Source organism: Ceratotherium simum, chromosome 2, assembly GCF_057802395.1.
Source record: "Ceratotherium simum simum isolate JZ-2026a chromosome 2, ASM5780239v1, whole genome shotgun sequence".
Taxonomy (NCBI): Eukaryota; Metazoa; Chordata; class Mammalia; order Perissodactyla; family Rhinocerotidae; genus Ceratotherium; species Ceratotherium simum.
The window spans coordinates 63,487,748-63,497,790 of record NC_141901.1 but is presented as its reverse complement, the minus strand read 5'-3'; the positions used below and the strand labels follow the sequence as shown (position 1 = coordinate 63,497,790).

The window sequence follows — 10,043 nt, the reverse complement described above, 5'->3', positions numbered from 1 at the left end:
ATATTTATAGTTAAATTCAGAAGAGCAACTGTTTTAACATTTATGTGTGACACATACAAAAAAGAAATTTATCTTTGTGCCTAGTGGTATTTTATCCCTGAGTGATTGCACTTACTCTAGCAGAAACTAAATATGCATTATTCTGGGCATTTGTATCCATATTTTGCCTCAGCAGCAGAATAATATTTGAGAAATAATACAACGTGATGAAGAAAATATATACATTTTCTTATAAAACTAAAGAAACTCTAGAAATCTCATATACCATAAAGCCTATTTTAAGTCATTTTCTGTTGTGTGAATGGCATGTAAAACTAATTTATTTTTTAATTTATTTTTTCCCAAAATTTATTCTAGATATTATGTCACATATTTTTCAAAATGAAAGGAAAGAATTATTCGTTGTACATTAGACCGACTACAGAAGTGGTTGTTTAAAACAAAAGCAGTTTTTTTTTTTTTTTAAGAAAAAGAATAAGATGAAAAATCTGAGTTGGTAAAGATACATTGTATCTTTGTATGAGCAGGGTAATGTGATCCAGATTTTAATGCCACTTGAGTAAAAATAAAATTAGCTTAGCCCTGTTGTTCCTAATATGAATTAAACAGTGAACAAAAAGTTTAGAGGTCAATGTGAAATAGATAGTCATTGTCTATATTTTGCACTTATAAACATGAAAATACTGGGAGACAGCAATTAACAGATGAATTATTTACATTTTTAAAGCATTTAAAAAATTTATGTCTTTTTGAAATATCACTTCACTAAAATCTGACATCAAATAATAAATATGGCTTAAAGTTTGACTTCCAGCACACCTACAGACGGGCAAAGCCAGTGCCAAACACAGGGTTCCAATTCCTGTTCCTATTCTGGTTCCACTGCAGAGGGCTGCCCAACTCCCATGCTTGTCAGTTGTCTTTACTTGATAGACTGCCACGTTAGTGGAATGTTGGCCCCTGATTCCAGGACATTCCTGAAAGTTACAAATTTGCCTTCTTTTAGCTGCTCTGGTTGACTCTTTAATCCCTTTTTGCGCCATCATCTCAGCTATTCTGCAATAGCCACCTTTCCATTTACTCTCCTTTCTTTAGCCCATTGCAGAAAGGGCTTTTCCAGTATCTGCCTCTGTTCTCTCTTCACCTTAAAAAAGGAAAAAAGATAGAGGAAAAAAAATCAAGAACAAATTTTAAAAGCTAAAGATTTAGAGATATATTACAAAAAGTTTTGTGATTCATTTTACCTGAAATAAAAGGGAAGATTATGATCAAATATCTTCTCTTTCTTTGATTTTAATTTAATTTTAATGTATTTTCATCACTAGAGAGTGGTTTTTCTAAAACAACTATTACTTTGCGTTACCCATGGAGTGGTCTTCTTGTAAGTATGTCTTATCCTGACTTTTCCAAGAAAAATTAGTCACAGGGATCATATGTTCCAGATGCAACTTAAAAACACAAGATGATATATAGATTTGGCTATTTTTCAGTGAATTTGATAAACTTATTGTTGAATCCTGGTTCCCCAAAATATTGTTCATAAGACAAAGCTATTTTATTCTTACCCTGGTTGGAGTGAGCACCACCTTGACAGTCTCAGCAGTTTGGAGGTTGGGGAGCAAGGTCATGTTTATGAGGGTTTAAAGTCTAGTTTAAAGTGGGTCTTTCAATGTGGGCCTTGCATAGGATTGGATAAGGATAATGATAAAAGAGTTTAGGATTGGTGGACACGGCAAGGAGAGAATTTTGAAGTGAAGGGTTCGAAGACTTTTGTCCTTTGACTTGTTTTATCGTTGATGGATCTTTCAGAAAGTTCCTAGCATGAACTTTTATCTTTCTCAGTAAGAATTTCCAGGAATAGTAATGAAAGCAGTGGAATAGTAAAGTCATGTGAATGTAGACATCTGTGTGGGTATGGATGGCTATGGTTCTCACTGTTTATTCAAATTAGATAATACATTCCTGACAAAAAATATTCTTTCTATTTGGAATCATTGCCTTTGTCTACATTTATAAAATTAGTGAATGACTGGAAAACCTCTACCACGTTTGGCACTCTAAACATTCTTATAAATTAATGATATTCATGCCTTAATACTACCCAGATCATTATGCACTTTGCACTGCATCCAGAGCCAGAGAGGCAGTAATAATGTGTGTGTGTGTGTTATTATGGCCATGGGGAAGAGGAGGATACATTGGAAAATATAGCGTCTGTCAGCCGGTGCCTCTAACTATTTTTATATATATTTGGGCTATATATTTTCTTATTCATCAACAATATTTTTAGCACTCACTTTGTAGATGCATAGTAGATGCTTAATAAATTTAATTAAATAAATGGATTCAGTTTATTCAGTTAAGCTATCAGCTCTGCTTTTAATTACCTGGGAAATCTTGGACAAGTTACGTGACTTCACTTGAGTTTCCTCATCTTTAAAAATATTAGTAAAAATAATAAATAATAAAACCTAAATCTTAGTAATAGCTAGCATATAAGCCCTCAATATATGTTAGCTATTACCATTTTTAAAACAATTTTTTAAAATTTCTGCAGAACATGAAGTTTACCAGTCCTTAATGTTGTTCTTTTCTTGAATATTATCTGACAAAAATTAATGATGCTGATTGTTCCCAAGAGTTAGTCTTCATTTTCTTGGTGGTTCTATAAGTTGTTTATATCAAACCCATGGTTTATGTACATTTTCCTTCTAGTAAAATTTAGAATCCTCTTGTTCTGATGAAATATTTCATGTTAAAGTGATATTTTGTATGTCAGTTGAATAGCTCTCTAACTAGATATTAAAATAAATTAGATATGATTTGTTTGTATTTTTCTGGTTTGGATATTTATAAAGTAAAGTTGGTTTAACTTCAAGTTACGTTGTAGGGTACTGAAAGGTAGGTAGAACCTAAAATTAAAGGGTTCAGTAAAAGTGTTTTAAACAGGAATGCAATCTTCAATTGACTTGCAGTTTGCATTATTTAAATCTTATTTGTCAAGGTTTTGCTTAATTTATAACAATAATTATCTCAATAATTATAATAGTCATAATAATAATAATAGCAAGAACCGTGCTACCTATGTGCTATTTTGAGCCATGCGTACCTCTGAAATCTAGAAACATTCATTTTGAATTCCCTAATCTTATAGCATAAATAATCCAAATGTGTCCCTAAGATTATCGTTAATTCCTGAGATAGCATATTTCCTTGGTTCTCTCTGCTTCTGGACTCATATACGTTGTTCCTTTATCTATAGACTCAGATATGAAACTCAGTCTCTTTATTGATTTCCAACCAAACACACACACACACACACACACACACACACACACACATACACAGAAAGCAAACAAGCAAACTAACAACAGCAATATAAAACCTCCCTAGAGAATAAATATTTTAAAAAGGTAAATTAATGACTCTTATACTCTCATACAAATATAACATGAATGCATGTCAAATATTTTATGTAATTTAGTGATTAATGAAAGAACTAGAAAGATGTCACAAAACATTCAAAAGTAAATTCAAAGAACCGCATATAGATAGACAATTAAGTCCTAGCAAGAAATAGATGTAAAGTGGGTGTATCCACAGACAAAATCCAATTGCATTTCATGAGACAGAATTAATTTGCATTTCTACGAATTGGAATTATTAATATTATTATCAATTTTCTACATTTTACAGAGTTTTAAAATAGCTCAAAGACAATGACAGACTTAGATAACCTGAAGGACTGCTAGAGAGGAAACCCATGATCTTTTTTATTTATTTCCAAGTCTTTCACAATTTTTCCTTACCGCATCTACTCTTCTGCCCTTTGATCTTAATAATCTCAAATATTACTGTTTAATCTTAAAAATATCTGCGCTAGTAGGTTTGGCATGATTATTTACAAAGATTCAACAAGAGTGCTAAATAACCTTGTAGGCATGCTTGAGTTTACTTTACAAATCTAGAGCCATTTGGTATTGGACAATTATTAAATCTACAAAATTCACTTTTGTCTGCACGTTTTCATAAGGAATCTATGATTGGACTTTAAAAATACCCTCTATTATTTGGTATCCCAAGGCTAGAAAACCATGTTGAAGAAATACTCTTCAGTATTTCCCTGCAGTACCTATAAATGTGAGTGCATTCCTGTCTTGTTGAGGTCCTCCACATTTGCCAAGGTTCCAGGCTTGCCACGAACGCCCTTCTTGACTACCTGTAGGCTGGGACACTATAGGCCTGACACCAGCCTCACTTTTCCGGCAGGGCTTTGTAGACATTGGATCCATAAATAAAGTAGCCTTACGTCTTTAAAAGTGGCGGTCATACCTGACTCAATGCAAATCATCCTCAAATACAGAACTCCAGGGAAGGCCTTGGTTGCACAATCAATTTGTCTAATTATATCCCTGCAAAAGGGAGGACAGATTCTTTTTAAGTCTTTGAAAATAAATATATTGTCATAAAAAAATAAGGAGGCTTACTAAGAGTTTCAGAATCAGTAGAGGTCAGTAAAAATCTGATATCATTTAAAAATATTTCATTTCATTTTACACAGAGTTTAGCAAATTGTTATGGGTTAGATAGCTTGAGAAAAAGAGAAAGAATTTCCTTGTATATGCGTGAAATAGAAAGTTAACATGAATCAAATGTATTACAAACACAAAAACACAATAATTTTCCTCATCTGTTCCTTCAGTCCTATGTAGTTAATTCTTATTCTGCTGGATTTTGAGTAAGCAGCCTTGTGAAGCTGTCTGCTTCTTAATTAACAAGAGTCCTGGAAATCCAGACTAAATCCAGTGTTACAGCCTGAATGTTTCTACAATGTCAGTGATGGTGCTCAGGGCAAGCTGCCCCAGGAAGCACCACTCTGGTATGCGGATTATTTCGAGCTGAAGACAATAAGGATATTTGACCTCCCCCACTAACTGCCTAGAGAATCTGGCATGGTGGCTCATTCCTGGAACAGATCTTCTATCATGATGGCTATAAAGATAATGTAAAATAGATGTTGCAATGGGAGGGGCACCAAGCCCCTTTTATAAAAAAACTCTATCTCTCCCTGACCAAATTATCAATAGATGACCCTGAAAAGAATTGTCCTTCTGCCCTCTGAAGTCCCAGACCACTACCCACCCCCAACACGTTCCTTCGCCTTTAGCTGCAATACTTAAGCAAGCAGCTTAGACAGAGGGAGGAGTTGCTCATTTCTGAGCTTCTCCCATGTATACATGTTATTAAACTTGGTATTATTTTCTCCAGCTAAGCTGTCTTGTTGATTATTTGGCCAGCCAGAAGAACCTTAAGGGAAAGGGCAGAGGGAGATTCTCCCTCTTCCCCCGACATCAGCTCAGAAGCTATGGTTTTTATAGAGGAAAAATATTGAGATACATATTTTATATGCCATAAATATCAAGTAAAGAGATTCAGTAAGTCTAAAGCAGGGTCTAGACATCTATATTTTTATAAAATTCTATAGGTAAGTCTAATGTGCATCCCTGGAAAGAAACTAGTGGCCTAGATGGTACTAGATTCAAATAAAAGACTTAAAGTTTTGACAAATTAAACATTTTAAATAATAACAAATGACAATTGATAATTCTTGCTTATATCTAATATCACCAGGAAAAGGACCCCTGGGACTCTGATAAATGTAAGACCACTCAACAGAAATATTTCATCAGAATTTTGATTACTGTTTCCCTTAGGTTAAAGCATATGGTAATGGGGGTGAGGCATTAACTGCCTCCAAAGACTTCTCATAAAGTGTGCTCTTTGATAGAACATCTCCTTTTTTTAGTTTTTAAAAAAGATAACAGAAGAAATAATTATGATTTCCAAGGTCCTGTGAGGGAAAATCTCAAAGGTAGTTTTATCTGTAAATAATATTATGAAAGTTTTCTTCTCTTTATCCCCTATATTTCAGGTTCCATGTAGAAAGACAAAAATCAAAAAGTTGTCAGAGGAGATTTGGACATTTGATTAAAATAGGATCACAGGTGCCTAAGAAACAATAATTGATTACCTATTAAAGCAAAGTGGGAAAAAAATATTTAAAAATAAACAGAGACGTTAAAGTAGTTGTAAAGAACATTTCTTCTCTCATAAGGGAGGAACATTTACATATTTTTTGTTCTGAAATAATTGGGAATATAGTAAAGTCAATATAAAGCACAAAAAATATTCTAGTAAAACACAGAATCTCTGTTATCTAGACAGATTACACCGGTTTTTTAAAAAATAATATTTCATATTGTAGTCAAAGGCATTAATCAAAAAAACAAGTAAACAGGCCCATCAAAATTCAGAAAATTTTGCAAAGGTTTTAACACATCTCATAGCTTCTTTTCAGACCTTTGTATTGTAAATTTAGGCAAATGAATTCACTTTCCATATTTTGGCCTTCATGGCGTTCTTTCATATTCTAGAATAAACTGCCACTTTTTCTTTAGGATAGATCACAGTGGGTCCTTTGTGGTGGAAACTAATTTCATACTAATATTAAGGTGTTATTTCTTCTATCATGTGATGTGCTCATCAATGCTACCTTAAAATTAATCAATAAATATTTAAAACTGTTTTCAGTTTCAATTTTAAATATGGTAAATATAAACAGTTACAATTCACACATACAAAAGCTCTTGGTGTCATCAGTAAGTCCTAAGAGTGTAAAATAGTTTGGAGACTGAAAAGTTTGAGAACCACTCCTTTAGGATAAATTTACTCTTTAACTTGAAAAATGAAAGCACACACAGTGGTATTTCTCTGTCACTATTGTTCCTAGTATAGTCTGAGCGACTTATATCAATTAATAACTTTTAACTAAAGTAGTATCTTCTATTTCGCAGAGAAAAAATGGGAGGTAGATAATTGAGAAGTCACACATGAGCATTTTAGCACACTAGCGGAGCTTATTGATATACATAATACAACTTTCCACAATCACACACATCCTTCATACAACTTCTCAAAATGACAAATTGAACACATTCATTATGACAACCTAAAGCAGTAGCTTCTCTATAGCATATTAAAAAAAGAAGGAAAATTATGTAACCTAAAAATTATGCTTAGTAACCAATGCTTGGGTAGTCTGTCTGTCTTAGAAATCATCTACACATCCAATAATTATCTATTAATTAATTCAACTTGTCATTCCAATTAAATTATATTTCAGGATATGACTTTAAGTTATTTAAATATCTGAAGATGATCTTGAAGCTGAAGTGATTATTGAAATAAAAATTTTAAGAATAATGACAGTTTATAAATTAGGAAATTTATAATTTTCTTAATATTAAATATTATGGAGTAGCATTAGCTTATTTTGATTATTAAACACATATATGTTCATGTAAAACAAAGCCAAGTAGAATAAAATGTATGACTGTATTATATTTAAAACTAATAACTAATAGAAAGACATAGCTGTTTTCTTTTAAACCAAAATTATTGAATTATTCTCATTTGTCAAAGAGTCAACTAATTATGTGGACTTAGATTCTTAAAATGTTTCTGAATTAGCTTCTGTAAGAATCTTTTTATTAGTCTGGTACATTTAAAGTATAAGAAATTTACTATTCCTCGTTTTCTGGGAATTTTAGCAATATTCAAGTTACATAAGCACTTATTCCTATAAACCAATCAAAACAGCTTTCTTTTAATTTAAGAGACTTTTTAAATCTAAATTGTTTGTACTATCTAGAGATGGGAAAGTATTTCACACTCTCATACAAGAGGTAAAGGCCCTAGTGATTTATAGACATGTAGATCTATACATGAATAAAGAGCTTATAGCTTCATTTCTGAAATTCAAGAAATACAGGAACACAAAAACTCACCAGTTCAGATATTAAAGAGCTGTTTTCCTTCCTGGTAGGCATAAAATACTTAATTGGTTTGACCTCAAATTAATCAAACATATGAACAACAAACAAAAAGATTAACAAACCAGTTTCTCTGCTGGCTCTCACTCAACAGGCTCATAAATCTCTATAACCATTAACTCATTACATCAATTGTTGATCATCAAATGGTCAGACCATGATACCAAATTCCTGATCATTGTTGCCATCAGTGGTGTATAACATCAGATGTGTGAGCAAACCAAAACCTAAAGGAAAATACGATATCAGCTGAGAGATGGGAAAAAAGGAAAGAAAAGTAAACAAACAAATACTAGAGAAATATCGAAGTTCAAGTTCACTTGGATTTCACCCCTGAGAGCCAAGAAAATATATACCTGGGCTCAAACTGCTCCTGAGAAATGCTTCTCTGACAACACATTTACCTGTTCCTATCAAGTGAATTCATTGGGCATCTTGGTGGATGACTTGCAGAAATGATATACAATAAATTTTGAAACATGAATACATGTCAAAAATCCTACTTAGCTCATAAGTAATAAGGAAACCAGTAAGATGTTACAAGTGGCTCAAAGGAAAATTCAAAGAAACACATATACAGGCAAATAAGGTAAGCTGAAATAAATTTAAAAATAAACTCAAAATAGGTTTACCTGTAGGGCAACAATCGATTATATTTTACTGATAAAATTAATTTCTATAGATAAAAATCATTTGCCTTGTTATCAGTGTCTACACTTAGAGTTGTAAAATATCTCAAAAACAATGAAAGACTGAGATAACCCAGAAGGGTGACCTAAACAGGACATCCATGATTTTTTGGGTCCATTTAAATTTTTCACAATTTTTTTTTTCCTATACCTTTGGTGGTATTGAGTTCTTTCCAGCTTCTGAACATATGGTGAATCGAGGTTATTTCCCCCATGGCATGGCAAGTCTCTTTCTCTGGCTCTTCACTCCTATTCCTCGTTTTCCACTCTCAAGACATTATAGCAAACTGAAAAAGAGAAAAAAGAAAGCACAAACAAACACATATTTAGTAGAGTAAACATCTAGGTCTTTGGAGAGAAAACATTTGCTTGGCTTGTTGAGCAGTGTGTTGTCAGTTAAAGTAGAAACAAAGATTATGATGAGATATCACTTTGAGAATTACTTTGATTAAAATATGTAAGGTCTGTATAAATTATATACACTTTAATTATGCATAAATCTGATGTACTATTAAGAATTAAGTCTAAATAGTATTAACTAATAAATAATAAACTTTTTAGTGTGAACAGATTAGCATATAAATTGTTGCAATACTATAAGATAGGGATAAACAAAAGAGTTGAAGGATATTAAGGATACATAAAAACAGGAAATGTAAAGTTCAGTGCATTTCAAAATGCATGACTTTCAATCTTCTGTTGAAATATTAAAAAAAATAAAATTGCAGTAATTTTGGTGTAGTGTTATGTTACATTTTTCTTCAAATACAAATATGCTGCTATTTCAATCAAAGTTTGGACAAAAAGTCACATAATAATGTCATTGCTGAATTTAGGGAGGCTGCAAGGCTAACATGTCAGGAGAGCTAAAAAGGCAGTGTGCGGATATTATGATTTAATGCCCTTTGCCACTGGGAATTCCTGGAGCTCAAAGTAATAATGTCTTTCACATTAATGTGCAGTGAAGTGAATGCTGCATTAATCTTTATAGAAAGTTCAATTCCTCTGAGACGATAAGGAGATAATATCAACTGTATTAATATAAGAAAATTATTAGGTAACGTTAGAAGATCATATTATATATACGTTTAATATTGTATATTTGCCATTTTTCACTATTTTACACTATTGTAAGCTAAAAATATTGATTAACTTTCTGTTTACCATTAAGTTTTTAAATGAGATTTTTCCTTTTTGTAACCTAGAATGTAAATCTGCACGTATAAATTCTGTGTAAGTATAGTCATATTTTATTGGCAAATGTTTTTTAAGGTAACTTGTTGGCTACTTGATTTGTTTTAGTTTAATTTGGTTTAATATCAAATGAGTGTATATTGATGAGTATTAATACTTTACATTTTAAAATTGCTTTTATGCATTCTAAATTATAATTTGAATTTTAATTCCAGTGCTTTATGGCTATAAGTAATGACTACTTTCTGGTTGCAATTATCTCTATTTC

General features: G+C 32.0%; 1 long non-coding RNA gene across 3 annotated transcripts; it reads right to left on the bottom strand.

Annotated features, from left to right (window-relative positions):
- Positions 1 to 372: 372 nt before the first annotated feature.
- LOC147918038 (uncharacterized) lies at positions 373 to 8,743 on the bottom strand. 3 transcript variants are annotated; one of them, XR_015549137.1, is made up of 3 exons: positions 7,848 to 8,743; positions 4,133 to 4,412; positions 373 to 1,144 (listed from the first exon to the last, which is right to left on the bottom strand). It is a non-coding gene; the product is annotated as an uncharacterized LOC147918038 (long non-coding RNA). The 3 variants fall into 3 exon arrangements; XR_015549136.1 differs by having other exon boundaries at positions 7,958 to 8,743; XR_015549138.1 differs by having other exon boundaries at positions 4,333 to 4,412; positions 7,958 to 8,743.
- Positions 8,744 to 10,043: the final 1,300 nt, after the last annotated feature.